We start from the raw sequence: 14,234 nt of genomic DNA, 5'->3' as shown, positions 1-14,234 counted from the left end.
GTAATTTCCACCTCCTGAAGGAGAGGCCGGGCAGATCCATCTGGGCTGGGATTGGGGCCAGGGCGGGGACATGATGGACGGGGCATACAAGTTTCTTACTCTGCAAAATATCCCCCCGGGTGATGATCCAGAAGAACCGAGGTTCTTTGCAAGCTGCGCTCATTAGACAATCACTTCTGAAGAGGCTGCTTCTTTCCCCACTAGGATTTGCAGCCTTGGGTGTTGAGCAAGGGGCAGCCGCCACACACCCTTGCGGTGAATGACTCTGGGCTCATTCTTGTCAGTTCCTGGCCAAAGAAGTGTCCTTTGAAGGCAGGGAGACCTGGCTGAACAGCCAGGTGGAGGAGGCAGTTGGCTACCCTCTCCTTGCCCTTGGCAACTTGACAGTCCCCCCAGGCAGGCTCTCAGGATGCCAAAGCCTCCAAGATGGCCTATTTTCTTTCCTGCATCAGGCACAACCAAGGAAAGCTCCACTGGCCATCTCGGGCCCAAAGTTTCCAGAGAGGCCTTGCCCCATCACAGATGGGGAGGGTGGCTTCTCCCCTCCCCAAGCCCTGTCCCAGACTCAGTCTGACCCCTGGGAGGCCAAGGAACATGGAGCTAGGCCTGCTGGGTAATGACTGGAAGCAACACCACTCCCAGCCCCCACAATGTAGCATATGGCTTGGTTTCAAATCCCAGTTCCACTGCTGCAATGTGGCGGCCATTCTCCCCCTGTAACGGGCTATGGGCATTGGTCATGGTGTTTAGTGCTTTATGGAACTCGACCTCAACTCTTAACCCTGCTATCATTAAGCCCGTATCAGAGAATCAAGTGGTTTAACCAAGCTTGTACATACATGAGAGCCACACATGAGAGCTTGAACCCAAACCCAGGTGGGCCTAGCTCCAGAGTCCACATTCTGTCAGTTGCCACTGTGTTGCCTCCTCCTCCTCCTACTAGAATGAGACCTTGGGCAAGTTACTGTGACCTCTGGACCCATTTCTTCATCGGCAAGAAGAGGACAAGAATGTCTACCTCCGGGGGTCACTGCAAAGGTTAAAGGAGGTAATTATGCAAAGCACTGGCCAGTGAGCAGCACACAATTGGGGCTTGACAATTGCTCGACAAGAGGGGTTTGACAAGAGCCAGGATCTTGGCAGACAGTGGCTCTACATGCTCCCAGAGAAGCGGGAGGCAGGGCGGTGTGCCCAGGTTCCTTCCAACCTTGACCCAACATGTAGAGGAAGAGGCTGCTACCTGTCTAATATCTATGCTCCCTTTAGTTGTGTTGAAGTCCTGATGTTTCCTCGGGGCACTTTCCAGTCCCGCTCGCAGTCAGGCATGGATGTGACTGAGTTCTAGCTGCCGGGAGAATGCAGAAGTTATGGTGTAACTTCTGGGCCATGCCCTTAAAACAGGCTTGCCCATCACTTTCTCTCCTCCCCTTCCCACTGGCTGGAATGCAGATGGGACAGCCGGGGCTGGGATGGCCAGGGTGGACCAGGAAACCGCTGCATTGCATGGAAGACGGCAGAGCAGGGAGAGAGGGGGTGGGGTGCAACGCTGGAGCCCTGTGGGCCACGGCCGGCTCACACTCACCCTGTGACTGCGTGACAGGGAACTTCACCTTTGCTGCTGTCTGAGCTGTACTCACAGGACTCTAGCTGGAGCCAACTTCTGGCTTTGGATGTGAAGCGCTGGCCAGAGTGAAGCGCTCAGGCCTGTATGGAAGTGGTGGCATTCACCTGTGGTCCCCACCACTGCTGCAGGAGCGGACAGTGCGAGGCGAGTCCTAGGACGCCCCTCCCAGGGCTGCACCTCTGGGCAGGGGGAGGGACGAGGCCCTCTCTGCTCTTGGCCCTTGTACACGCACCATACTCACCTCTGAGACAAACCCACTCAAGATCATTCCATTTTCTAAGGAATGTGACGTCGTGCCCCTACGCCAGCATCAGAGCACTTCTTACACTGTGAAGGCGCCATTTGGATTTTGTGGGCCAGCACACCACTGAGCACCATGAAAGCCGCCGCTGAGAGCCGCCGTGCTGGGGCACCTCCGGGTTCCCGTTCACAGCACAGCCACCCCGCACCCAGGCTGCGCCACAGCATGACCTTCTTGGGCTGCCCGCTGTCTGAGGGGCGCCTGAGGGTGAGACCACAAAACACAGAACACGATGTTTATCCCGCGGGCATATGCTTGAGCTCATGAGGTTCATGGTGACTATGAAAACGCAAAGAACGGCAGGTAGACCAGGACCCACAGTGCAACCAACGGGCACAATGGTGCTGTGAGCTGGCGCTCAGACCGCAGAGCTGCCTCCTGCAGCCATTTTGCCCCTCTGAATGGCGCTTGGGTTATTTTCAGACAAAGGAGCATCAACTGGAGGTTCTGCCTTTTCGAGTGGATGGAATGACATTCCCAGCTTCTATTTACTAGTTTCCAGGAGAGAATCGCCTCAAGAGGAGGGGCAGACAGGATCAGGGCTCTCCACGGAATCAACTTCATGGCTTCTAAAGTAACTTCAGGAGGAGACAGGAATGGGGAGACCTCTCATCCGGGTGGGTCCCCCTTCCCAGCTCATGAGAGGGGCAGACGCCAGCAGGCAGGCCTGAGCCTTGGCTGGTGGGACAGGACTGAAGTCAGCCAACAGCAACGTCTCCAAGACTGATCCCAGCACACAAGGCAGGCAAAGAATTTTCTCAACTCTTTTTATTAAGTTAGGAAACTGGTAAAAACTCAACACAACTTTCGGGGAAAGCACCATGGCCCATCCTTTGTACTATGTGGTAAGTGTTCTTTATCTCAATGAAGCAACGCCACGGGTCCAGGTGCACTCCCTGCAGCCCCGCGGCCGGGCTCCTGCGTGTGCCAGCAAAGCCATCCCCGGGGACCACAGCTGAATGTCTTCGGGCAACCGGCCTGACACAGGCGGGGTCTGCGGGGTCTACAGGGTCCAAGGAGCCCCATGTAGCCAGTGCCCCATGGTGGGGGGCGCATCAGTGGGCAAACCCTGCCCAAAGGTCCCACCCCCAAGAGGCCTCCAGGATCCGCACCAAGGCATGGGGACACTCAGGGCTGCTTAAGTAACTGGTTTGTGGCACAGCCCCCTCTGCAGCCCTAACCCTGAGCCAGTCAAGCAGTGTTCACACTGCAGGTGCCTGGGAAGCCACAAGTTTGGACACCCTACCCAGCCCCGTTAAGGCACCAACACCCCTCCCCCTCAAACAGGGGGTTAGGAGTGAGTGAGAGGCAGTAGGATGGTCACTGACAAGCACCAACCTCTCCACAGCCCAGGTGTCAGGGAGGTTCTGCTGCGGGACCCCAGTGACTCAGGAGGTGACAGCAATGAACAAATGTTTAGCAGTTCTCTCAAGGCCATTCTTATCTTGGAGCTCAGGGAGCAAATGGGGGCCAAGATAGACGCAAGAGGATGGTGAGGGCCCCATCACTGTCCCCCAAACTGAGACGGATGCGGCCCTGGGGGGTTAGGCAGGGGACTCCCTGGGGTCCCTCTGATATCCCAGCTCACAGCTGCCCCTGGTCTTGGAGGGCAGCGTGGTCTCCTGGAGGGAAGCCCCCAGTGCTGTTGGCAGGTGTGTACCACGGGGGTCACTGCTGCCTCTCAGGGTGGGCTCTGAGGAGGGGATGTGAGGGGTGACCCCCAGGGCACTCGGAGTCCTGAGTCTGCTGCAGGCCCAGCTCCACTGAGTGGCCAGAGCATCTGTGTCCCCACCAGGCCACAGCACTGGGCAAGGCCCTGAGTGGGTGGGCTGGGACTTACAGCTTTGTGGCAGGGGCCCACAAACCTTGGAGGTCTGGGTGTCCTTTGCTCTTATTAGCAAATAAGGCAATTAGCCTTATTACCTCGTGGATGTCACTGAGCTCCACACCCCCTGCAGTTTCTACACCTTATAAAATCTGTCCTGGGTTCTCTGCTTATCAACCTTCTGGTCTCAACCCCTGGGAACCTGGTTTCCCAGGCCTGGGACACCATCTATAGGTGGCAGTAGTGCCCCAGCAGGGCAGGCCGGGAGGGAAAGGATGTGTGGCAGTGCTGCAGCCCCGAAAGCCACCCGGGGCTCCTCCCTGTCCCTGCCGGCCCGGCCCCAGTCCAGGACCTGCCAAACAGGTGATCTCAACGCTCTGCAAGTGTCCTTCTCCCCGACGCCAGGGTCAGTCCTGGTGGCAGTCCATGCCCCTCTGGGAGGTATGTCTTCCTATAAACCACTGCAAAGCTGAAGAGGCCCCCAGGGGCACAGATGCAAGAGATGCTTCTCTTCTTGTGCCTAAAGCTCCGAACAGCCCAAGGCTGCTGCTCCCCAGAGCTGGCGGGGCCCCTTCCACCTCTCGGAGAGCTGGTCCAGGACCCGCTCAGCTCCCGCTGTGGCACATAAGCCAAGGCCACGCTGTGACACTGAGGGCCGCGGGCTGTGGAAGGAGGAGAGAAAGAGAAAATCAATCAGTGGCCACATTGTTTTGTTCTGACCTGATCTGAAACAAAATGACAATGAGGCAGCTGCCCATGAGGCTTGGGCATGACACCACCAGATCCACCATTCGCCAGCAGCGCAGTCCGGTGATTCAGGCACCCCAGGCCTGCTTTCATCTGCCACACTCGGATGACTCAGGTGTCAACTTAATTGGATTCGGGGATACCCAGACCCCGGGGATGCATTATGTATTCTCAGTGCTGCAGCAGGCATGGAGCCTGGCCCTCTTCTCCTGGAAGGGAAACCCAAGCGGCCTGGCACTTGATTCGAATGGCTGGGCTGCCCCGGTGAGTCTGTGTGGGTGCTTCCAGAGGCAACCAGCATCAGAGCCGTGGCCCGGGTGGGGAAGATCTGCCCTTAGTGCAGGTGAGCACAATAGGATGGGCTGGGGCCCTGGTAGAATAAAAAGCTAAGGAAACGGGAATTCAGGTTTCTTTCTTCTGGAGCTAGGTTGTTCTTTCTCTGCCATCGGGCATCAGAGCTCCAGGTCCTCTGGCCTCTGAGACTTGCTGCCCACCACCCCATCCCCACCCCAGGCTCTTGGTTCTTTGTAGTTGGGCTGAGGACTGCCCCGGCTCTCCTGGTTCTGCAGCTTGCAGCCTATCATGGGGCTTCTCAGCCTCCATCACCAAGTGAGCCAATTCCCCTCATAGAAGTTCCCTCTCACATACCACTCCGAGGCCCTGAAAGGGGAAAAGGTGAGCCTTCTTACACAGGGGGGGGCAGGCAGGCAGAGCGCTCTAGCAACCCTGCGTGTTCATCCACTCCACGAGGCAAGGGGCCTCAGCAAAGCAGTGATTAATGGTGACGCTGTCTGGGGTTTTTGGCTTTGGCTGTATTTAACCTGTACGTGTTAGTTTTACAGTTGTGTAAGAACAAGAACATAAGGGGCTTTACTAGTTGTATGCTTGTGTGTATCTAAGTAACCTTAGTAACATTTCAATTAAAACACTGAAGCCAGCACTGAGGCTCCATGGGACTGTCCCCTTTAAGTGGGGTACACCTCTCCATCCCTCACAGTGCTGGGCCCTCTGCTCTCTGAAGGCTACTCTGCAGGAATTCTGCCCTCCCCAGGTGGTCAAGTTGTTTCCAGATACAGAGGCTGGGTTGGGTGACTGAGAAGGCCCCCAAATCCCTTCAAGCTCCTCACAAGTGTGAAGCTGGGGTCACAGCGGCCCTAACCATCCTGAGGTGCTCTAACATAGCAAACCCAAACCTTTGGGGCCTGGCTGCCCGGTCTTGGCCCCGTCCCAGCACGCCACATGCTGACATGTGGTCCCTTCAGGGCAAGGGCCGTTACCTGGAACAGCCACCCCACCTACCTGGGGGTGTCCCCCAGGGCACCCTGAGTTGCTGAGAGGAATACAGATGACAGCCAGAAGCACAGGGGTTGGGGAGCCTCGGGGCCAGGCTCCTGTGTTCCCTCTCAGGCTGGGCCCTTTAATTTTTGGCAGGTGCTCCCTGGGCCTGGCCTCCTCATCTGTGAAACGGGCTAACCCTCCAGCCTGCAGAGGCGACAGGGGTCAGCGGCCGCCCTGCACTTCCTGTGTGCGGCAGGCCCTGGCCGACGTGTACCCTGTGGGTTGTTGGTGTAGGGCCTGCCCCGCTGGCCTCAGCCTGCCCCATCGAGGGTGGGATGGTGCTCTATCCCCCAGGCTGGCACAGGAACGAATGACTGCTGACGCCTGGACGGACGGACTCCGTCCTGGGCACTCGCTTAGCCAGGCCCAACCCTCGAGGCTGGCAGAAACCCTCAGGCCTGTGCTCTGGGATTTCCCATCTGTAGCAACTTCTTTTAAGACAGGAGAGAATGTGCCGCACTGTCCCTCCTGCAGCAGTGACGGAGCCCACAGTGGATTAATGAGCCCTGCCCTGCACCCCAGTGGCCAGGCCCCAAAAACACCTGTGAAGAGAAGACAAGCTGTTGGCAGCTGGACGCCTGCCTTGCATTCGGCAGCCCCCCATGCTGGAGGCAGGTGGGAGAGAAGGGTTGGGGGGCTGCGCCTTAAAGGGCCTGGAGTAGGGGGTACCCAGTGGGAGAGAAAGGAGAGAATGTTCACAGCAAGAGCACCCTTAGTGGGTAACGGGGCCTCCTGTGGCCACTGGCTACTATCCCCTAGGCTGTGGATCCAACCGCAACACTGGAGCAAGGGGCTGCCCTGGAAATCACTCAGGTTCCAGCTCAGCAATTCCCCGCTGCTTCTGGGCAGCTGTGGCCAAGCCTGTGCTCTGTGCCAAGGGCGCAGATGTGAAGATGCCCGTGGCCAGCTCCCCAGCACACGCAGGGCTCAAGTCCTGCTCCAGCCCTGATCATATAAATGCCCACTGGTCTCCCTCTCGAGTCCCGCGGTGCCCCTCTGCTAACAGCAAGCCTATGAACAAACAGCTGTGTGAATGGACAGGGGACTCGATTGCCAGATGCTCACACCTACGACGAGTTCCAACAAGCGGCCAGGACAGGGAACACAAATGCTTGTGGACAAACAGGGGCCATCATCTGGGGTGCAGAGGCCACAGTGTGCAGGGGACCTCCTGGTGGCTTCTGAAGCTTATGTCAGAGTCTTGCAGGATGGATGGAAAGGGGCCTCCAAGGACAGGGGCAGTTGGGCCCAGCATGGAGGCAGGAGACTCAGCCATGCTTGTGGGGACGAGCGAGAGCTGGACTTCTCACCAGCACCCTGATCCCTGCTGCTGCCTGGGAGAGCAGAGTCAGGGAGGGGAAAGTGGGGAGTGGGGTGGCCACAGAAGCCATCTCGGGCCCAGGCACTGCCAGAGGACACTCTAGGTGGCCGATGCGCTGGTTGGGGCTGCAGGCAGTGAGGCTCAGTGAGAAGCGCCATGGTCACCAGGAGCGCCCACCGCGTGGGGGAGGCGGCAGGCGTGCTTTGTTTCCACCCTCCCTGGCCCCGTCCTTGTCAAGGGCACTCCACCCAGCTCCCCGTGAGCCTTGTCTGGTTCCAGGGCTCGGCCCCTCCCACTCAGAGCCACATCACAGGCCCCGTCTGTAGCTGCCTGAGTTGGGGGCTCTCCTCTGCCTCAGCCCGGACAGCTCTGCAATGGCTGCCTGAGTAGCAAGAGCTCTGCCTGCAGCCACTGTGGTTCCACTTCCTGGGGACCTGGGAAAGGCCAGGCATGCCCGGGCGTCGGCTTCTGTGCTGCAGGTCCTTCTGTGGAGAGACTAACTCACTCCCTGCCTTTGAAGAGAACTCGGACACTGAGCTGTCCAGGCAGAAGCTGGACAGGAGGGGCTTTGCAGAGCATGGGAACAACCCAGGGACATAGCGAGGGGACAGAAGCCATGGGACTGGGGCGGCCTCAGGCGAGGAGGGGCTGCCGGAGTGTCTCTGGGTCGCTGCCAGGCCCATGAGAAGGAAGCAGCTGGAACGCAGGGCAATGGCAGAAGCTTAAGAGCAACCTGGACTCAGCGCGGCAGCCGAGGAAGCACACAGCCCAGAACGCCTTGGGGACATGGCTCTGGGATGACAGGGTCTGGAGGTAGCTACCCCATCAGGTCTGGGACTGGCTCAGTCCTGTGTGTCTGCTTCCTCATCCCTAAATGGAGCTGGTGACAGCAAGCCCATTACAGACTGAGGACGACTCCAGTGGGCACAGGGCAAGTGCCTGCCGAGGAACAGCAGTCATGGGTGGACAGGCCTTTCAGAGGGAGGGGCTAAGCAGGGACATCTAGAGGCCCTTGCAGCCCACAGCACCCCAAAACCATCATCATCAGCACCTCCCTGTCCTCCATCGCTACCCCTTTTAAAGCTGCTTCTGAAACTGGCAATCATTTGATCTCTATCCAAGTGCTATGAGTAATATGATTTCTGCTCGTTGTCCAGATGGAGAAGCTGAGCCAGTCCAGGGTGAAGCAGCCAGAAAGTCACAACCAAGACACCACGCATGCTCCCTCCAGGTCCCCGGGATCAGAGTAACCCGTGGGAGAGCTCACCAGGTCCAGCTGACAGGGCAGGGCCAGGTGAGAGGGAGCCTCCAACCTGGAGGGTAGGCAGGGGGCAGTCTCTGGTCTGGAGGCTCAGACCAGAGATGGTCTTAGCTGCCTGAGGCCAGCAGCATGGGCCCCTCATCCTGCCCATCCCGGCTGGCCTGGGGTGGGAGGCACCTCCATTCCCACAGACAACATTCCCCAGGTTCCTAAATGACCTAGAGGACAGCAACAGGGAATTAGTGAGGAAATGCCAGCATCCTCTTGGAATCTCCTCAGGGAATCAAGAAATTTGGCAGGTCTGATTTTTCTCCAAAGGGAGCAGATTAAAAAAAAAAAAGAATGCCAGGCGCGGTGGCTCACACCTGTAATCCCAGCACTTTGGGAGGCTGAGGTGGGTGGATCACCTGAGGTCAGGAGCTTGAGACCAGCCTGGCCAACATGGTAAAACCCTAGTTTCTACTACAAATACAAAAATTAGCTGGGCGTGCTGGCGGGCACCTGTAGTCCCAGCTACTCAGGAGGCTGAGGCAGAAGGATCACTTGAACCCAGGAGGCAGAGGTTGCAGGGAGCCGAGATCGTGCCATTGCACTCCAGCCTGGGGAGAAGAGCGAGATTCCGTCTCAAAAAAAAAAAGAAAACAGAAAAGCTGTAAAAGAGAAAAGCAAGCCAGATGTGGTGGCACGCACCTGTAATCCCAGCTACTCAAGAGGCTGAGGAACGAGAACTGCTTGAACCTGAGAGGTGGAGGTTGCAGTGAGCCGAGATCGCACCATTGCACTCCAGCCTGGGTGACAGAGTGAGACTGTCTCAAAAAAAAAAAAAAGAAAAGAAAAGAAAAGCAGTGTTCCTATTCAGGCTGGCCTCTGTGAGCCCAAACACTCTATGTTCACCAGCTTGATGCTTGTTCTTGGGCCCTCCTTGCCTGCCACCGTGTCCCCTTATGGACTCGAAGGCTTGGCTGGGTCTGAGTTAGCGGCTGAGCCAACAGCTTCCATTGAGAAGCAATCCCAGCTAAGAGTGACTGCCTTCACTGGGTACAGCTTTCAGCATTTGTATCAGCAGCTGCTGGCTCACTGAGGAAATTAATTTTTCAGCTTGGGCCAGCTCCTGACAGGGTTCCTATGACCTGAAGCTGAGCCCACACACAGGGACCAGTGCCACCACCCAGCGCTGCAGGATCGTGGGAAGCGGCTCGGCTCCCTCCGGCAGGAAAGCTCATCTTCCACAGTCTCTTCTTGTGCTGGAGGTAGAGTGCACCCAGGGATCTCCTGCCCCTATCCCAGGGGTGAGGGGCCCAGGAAAGCATGAGCCGGGAGAATGGCCAAGGGCTAGTGGCACACACCCTGGCCTTTCCCATGCCCTAACCACAGAGAGCATGTTGGGCACAAAACCCTTCTCTGGCATCTACCCCAGTACCCTGCCAGACTGGCCGGGATACCCTCTCTCATGGCAGGACCTCACGCTGATCCTGCCCCTATTTGCTGCGGGAAGACCCTGCCCCCAACCCAGCTTCTCAGGAGATTAAACCAGCACCAGATGAGACGTTCCTCCTGTCCATTCCTTCCCCTCACTGCAGGGTCTGCAGGGACTGGCTCGAGTTGCTCCCAGTGTCTCTGTCCCACCATCACCTCCCACAGAGTGCCTTGTGTGTCATCTGTTTTCACAGCGATTCCACACAGTGACAGTGTGGCAGCAACCCACGGACACTCGCTGTGCAGGAAGCCCTGCTCCAAGGCCCCCGAGGATGACCTCGCTTAAGCTAGACGCCTGCTGGTTTTGAGGAAGGACTTCTCCCCATCTCTTGCACGCTGGTGAGCGTACAGCTGCCCCCAAGAGAAACAGCACTCAAACCAAGGCTGTCTGTTCCGCAGGCTTTGGTGTTTACAGTTTTTGGGGGGACTCCACCATTTAGACATGGATGTCATACCCGGTTGGCAATTTTTTTTTTTTTTTTTTTTTGAGACGGAGTCTCGCTCTGTCGCCCAGGCTGGAGTGCAGTGGCCGGATCTCAGCTCACTGCAAGTTCCGCCTCCCAGGTTGACGCCATTCTCCCGCCTCAGGCTCCCAAGTAGCTGGGACTACAGGCGCCCGCCACCTCGCCCAGCTAGATTTTTTTTGTATTTTTTAGTAGAGACGGGGTTTCACTGTGTTAGCCAGGATGGTCTTGATCTCCTGACCTCGTGATCCACCCGTCTCGGCCTCCCAAAGTGCTGGGATTACAGGCTTGAGCCACCGTGCCCGGCTTTTTTTTTTTTAGACGGAGTCTCACTCTGTTGCCCAGGCTGGAGTGCAGTGGCCGGCTTTTTTTTTTTGAGACGGAGTCTCACTCTGTTGCCCAGGCTGGAGTGCAGTGGCATGATCTTGGCTCACTGCAGCTCCACCTCCCAAGTTCAAGTGATCCTCCTACCTCAGCCTCCTGAGTAGCTGGGATTACAGGTGTGCACCACCATGCCTGGCTCATTTTTTGTATTTTTAGTAGAGGCGGGGGTTTCACCGTGTTAGCCAGGATGGTCTCGATCTCCTGACCTTGTGATCCACTTGCCTCGGCCTCCCAAAGTGCTGGGATTACAGGCGTGAGCCACTGCGCCCAGCCAGGACTGACTTTGAACGTTGCCCAGGCTGGTCTTGCACTAGGCTCAAAGTCATCTGCCCACCTCAACCTTCCTGAAGTGCTGGGATTATAGGCATGAGCCACCGTGCCCAGGCCTGGGTGGCAATCTTCATACATATCATTACTCATCAGTGCCAGGAGAGTAACACTGTCCTGATTCCATGGGGAGGGGCCATTCTCCTGAAGTCTGCCTTAGTGCATGTCTCTTCCCTTGGCTTATCTTAATCTGTATCTTTCCCTGTAATAAACTGTAACTGTAAGCGTAGCAGCCTTCAGTGACTTCTCTAAGTCCTTCTGGCAAAATTGACCAAGGGTGGTTTGGGAGGCCCTCTTTGTTGCACCTGGTGTCAAAAGTAAGAGCAGGCTTGTGTGGAGACTGCACCCTCAGACTCTGCAGGTTGACCTATGCTCCACATGGCACGTCAAAATGTCCCTGGGTGATTCCGAAGTGTAGCCATGTTTGGGAACTACCATGTTGGTCTAACTACGGTTACTGTCCCCATTCTGCAGACTGGTTGAATAATTTGCTCCAGGTTAACTGCAAATAGAAGGCAGAGCCAGGAGTTGACTCCAGAGCACACCAGCCACCTGCTGCCCACCCAGACCTCCCTGGAAGACATGATGACCTTCACCCAGACTGAGAAGAGGTGGGACTGCATTCCCCCATGACCTTTCCAGATCCAGAGTAGCCGTGGGCTGCCAGGGGCTCACCTGGCTGGGCTCGGCAGGTGCTCCTCACGCGGGCAGGTGCTTCCAGGTGCTGACAAAGGCCGTGGGGATAAGTGAGTAGGGCACCGTGGTAATGCAGTTCCATGTATCTGAAGTGGGGTCATAGCAGTCCAGAGTCTTACACCTCTGGGTCCCAAAGTAGCCCCCCACCACATAGAGCTTGTTGCCGGAAGCCAGGGCATGGCAGGACATGCGCTTGGCGGTCATGTCCCCAATCCGTGTCCACTGGTTGGTCTCACAGTCAAAGCGGTAGGCCGAGGCGGCTGTGAATTCTGTGTCACCTCCCATGATGAAGATCTGGCTGCCCAGGACGGCAGCGGCTGTGTACCGCCAAGGCTGGGGGCACTCAGCCTTGATCATCCACCTGTTCTCCGAGGGGTCATAGCACTGGACCTTGGACACCATGTCCCGGTGGATGCTGGTTCCTCCAAAAACAAAGAGCTTCAGCTTGGCACTCACCACTGCGGCATTGCTGACGCCATCCCTCAAGGGGGCCACCATCATCCACTTGTTGGCCCCAGGGTCGTATTTCTCTACTTGTTTCAGGGAGACAGAAGGGGAGGCTGGGAAGACGCCTACCAGAGAAGTGTGTCCCCCCACCACATAGAGGCAGTTCTCCAGCTCAGCTGAGCCATGGCCAAAGCGGGCAATCAGCATGGGCGCCGCCTTGGACCATTCCTCATGTACGGTGTCATACACCCAGACGTCCTTGGAGACCCCGTTCTCGGAGCCCCTGCCCCCCGTCACATAGACCTTGCAGCCGATCGCTGAGGCGCTGAACTCCTTCCGGGGGCTGGGCAGGTCGGCCTTGGGGATGATCTCCTTGGCCTTGTGGTCCACCTGGTAGATCTTGTCACACATGAAGGTCTGGCCCCCCAGGATGAGCAGCGTGTGGCCTGCCTTGCGTGGCCGGGCACAGGGGCTGGTGACCACGCCGTCATTCTGCAGGATCCTGGTCTTGCAGCGCAGGGCCTCGTCTATGATGGTTCGCCATGAGAGGCCTCGCTGGAGAACGGCCTCCTGCAGGCCAGTCAGACGGCAGCAAGGCCAGACGCACGCTGGCGGCAGGAGCTCGGGGCAGGGTGGGCTTCCGTGGGCTCCAGGTCGTGGCTTCCTGGAGGCATGGTCGAAACACCAACCCGCTCATCTGACGGTATCCAGCTCATCACTCGAGATGAAGGTCAGCAGCGTGTCGTGCTGTGGAAGGCTGTTGAAGTCGGGCTCACTCTGCCGCACGTCTCAAAGTGCGCGCAGGCAACATGCGCCAGGAGAACTCGTAGCGGCCGGCGGCACTGGTGGGCGTCCGACGAGCAGCATCATGCCCAGGCAGTTGGAGGGGAAAAAGGTTCTTCTCCCCCAGGAAACTCGCGGCGCCGCGTCCCCGCACGTCGTGGAACTGCAGCATGTCGCCCGCCTCCAGCAGCGACTCAGCGTTCTCCTCGTTAATGGCGATACGTGAGGAGTAGGCAAAGTCCAGCAGCAGCTCCAGCACCTCTGGGTGCAGGTTGTCCTGGAAGTTGACAGTGTCATCCCGGCTCTCCCGCAGGCCGTGGCTGAACATGGCCTCAAAGTAGCGGCTAGAGGCGGCCAGCACGGCACGGTGACAGGGGAAGGCACGATCGCCCGCCCAGAGCGTGACGTCAGTGAACATGCAGTGCTTGCGAAGTGTGTTGAGGTGGGCCAGCACACAGTCCGGGTGGGAGGCCTTGTGGAAGAGGGTGACGTTCATGGACCCCGTGCTGCTCCGCGACTTGCGGGTCTCATGGACGCTGACTGACATGGTGCACCAGCCTGTGGGGGAACAAGCCCACAGGTCAGAGGAGCCCCTCCTGTCCATCTGCCCTCTCAGGACTCACTCTTCAGCATGAGCCCCCTTGCCCCCTCCCACCCACTCCCTGCTCACCTCTGCTAAACCAAGTCCCTCTCCCGCAACCACGTTGCCAAGGACAACATAGGCAAGAGTGGCTGGGTCTCACCCTGCCCTGCCGAAACTGGTTTTGTTCTCAGGGTATGGGCCAGCTCTGGGACAAACATCTTTGGCCTGCAGATGAGCCACCCCCTAGGTAAGCTAGAGTTGAGGCTGCCTCCCATGGTTAATAGAACATGCAAACGGTGTTCCTGACTCAGGCAGGCGTCTGGGCAGTGCTAAGTAACTGGTGCCTTTGACCACATTCCACTCTCATGACAGTCCTCTGCAGAAGCTTCTCCTGTGAGTCCCATTTTAAAGCTAGGGGAGCCACAGCTCAGAGAGGCAAAGAAACTACCCAAACCGCCACAGCCAGGATTCTCACATGGGCTGTCCAGCTCTGGAGCCTGATCTCTGTTCAAGGTGACTGATCCCTGCAGGGTTTGCTGTGGACACCCAAGCAGAGCCTCATGTACCCGCTTCCCTGCTCCCAGCAGGCTCTGCCCTGGGCTGGGATCCAAGCGGTACTGGCTAGACAATCCCCTAGCCTTGGAACAAGAGCTGCCA

The 14,234-nt window shown here is 57.7% G+C and overlaps 1 pseudogene across 1 annotated transcript; it reads right to left on the bottom strand.

The window, feature by feature from the left end:
- Positions 1-2,675: 2,675 nt before the first annotated feature.
- On the bottom strand, positions 2,676-13,624 carry LOC108520595 (kelch-like protein 25; annotated as a pseudogene). The gene is made up of 2 exons (XR_001882939.1): positions 11,744-13,624; positions 2,676-4,412 (listed from the first exon to the last, which is right to left on the bottom strand). The product of XR_001882939.1 is annotated as a kelch-like protein 25 (transcript).
- Between the last annotated feature and the right edge of the window lie 610 nt (positions 13,625-14,234).

This window comes from Rhinopithecus bieti, unplaced genomic scaffold (genome assembly GCF_001698545.2).
Source record: "Rhinopithecus bieti isolate Rb0 unplaced genomic scaffold, ASM169854v2 scaffold_52883, whole genome shotgun sequence".
NCBI lineage: Eukaryota > Metazoa > Chordata > Mammalia > Primates > Cercopithecidae > Rhinopithecus > Rhinopithecus bieti.
Note: the sequence above shows the minus strand (reverse complement) of the source record. Positions and strands in the feature narration are given on the sequence as shown.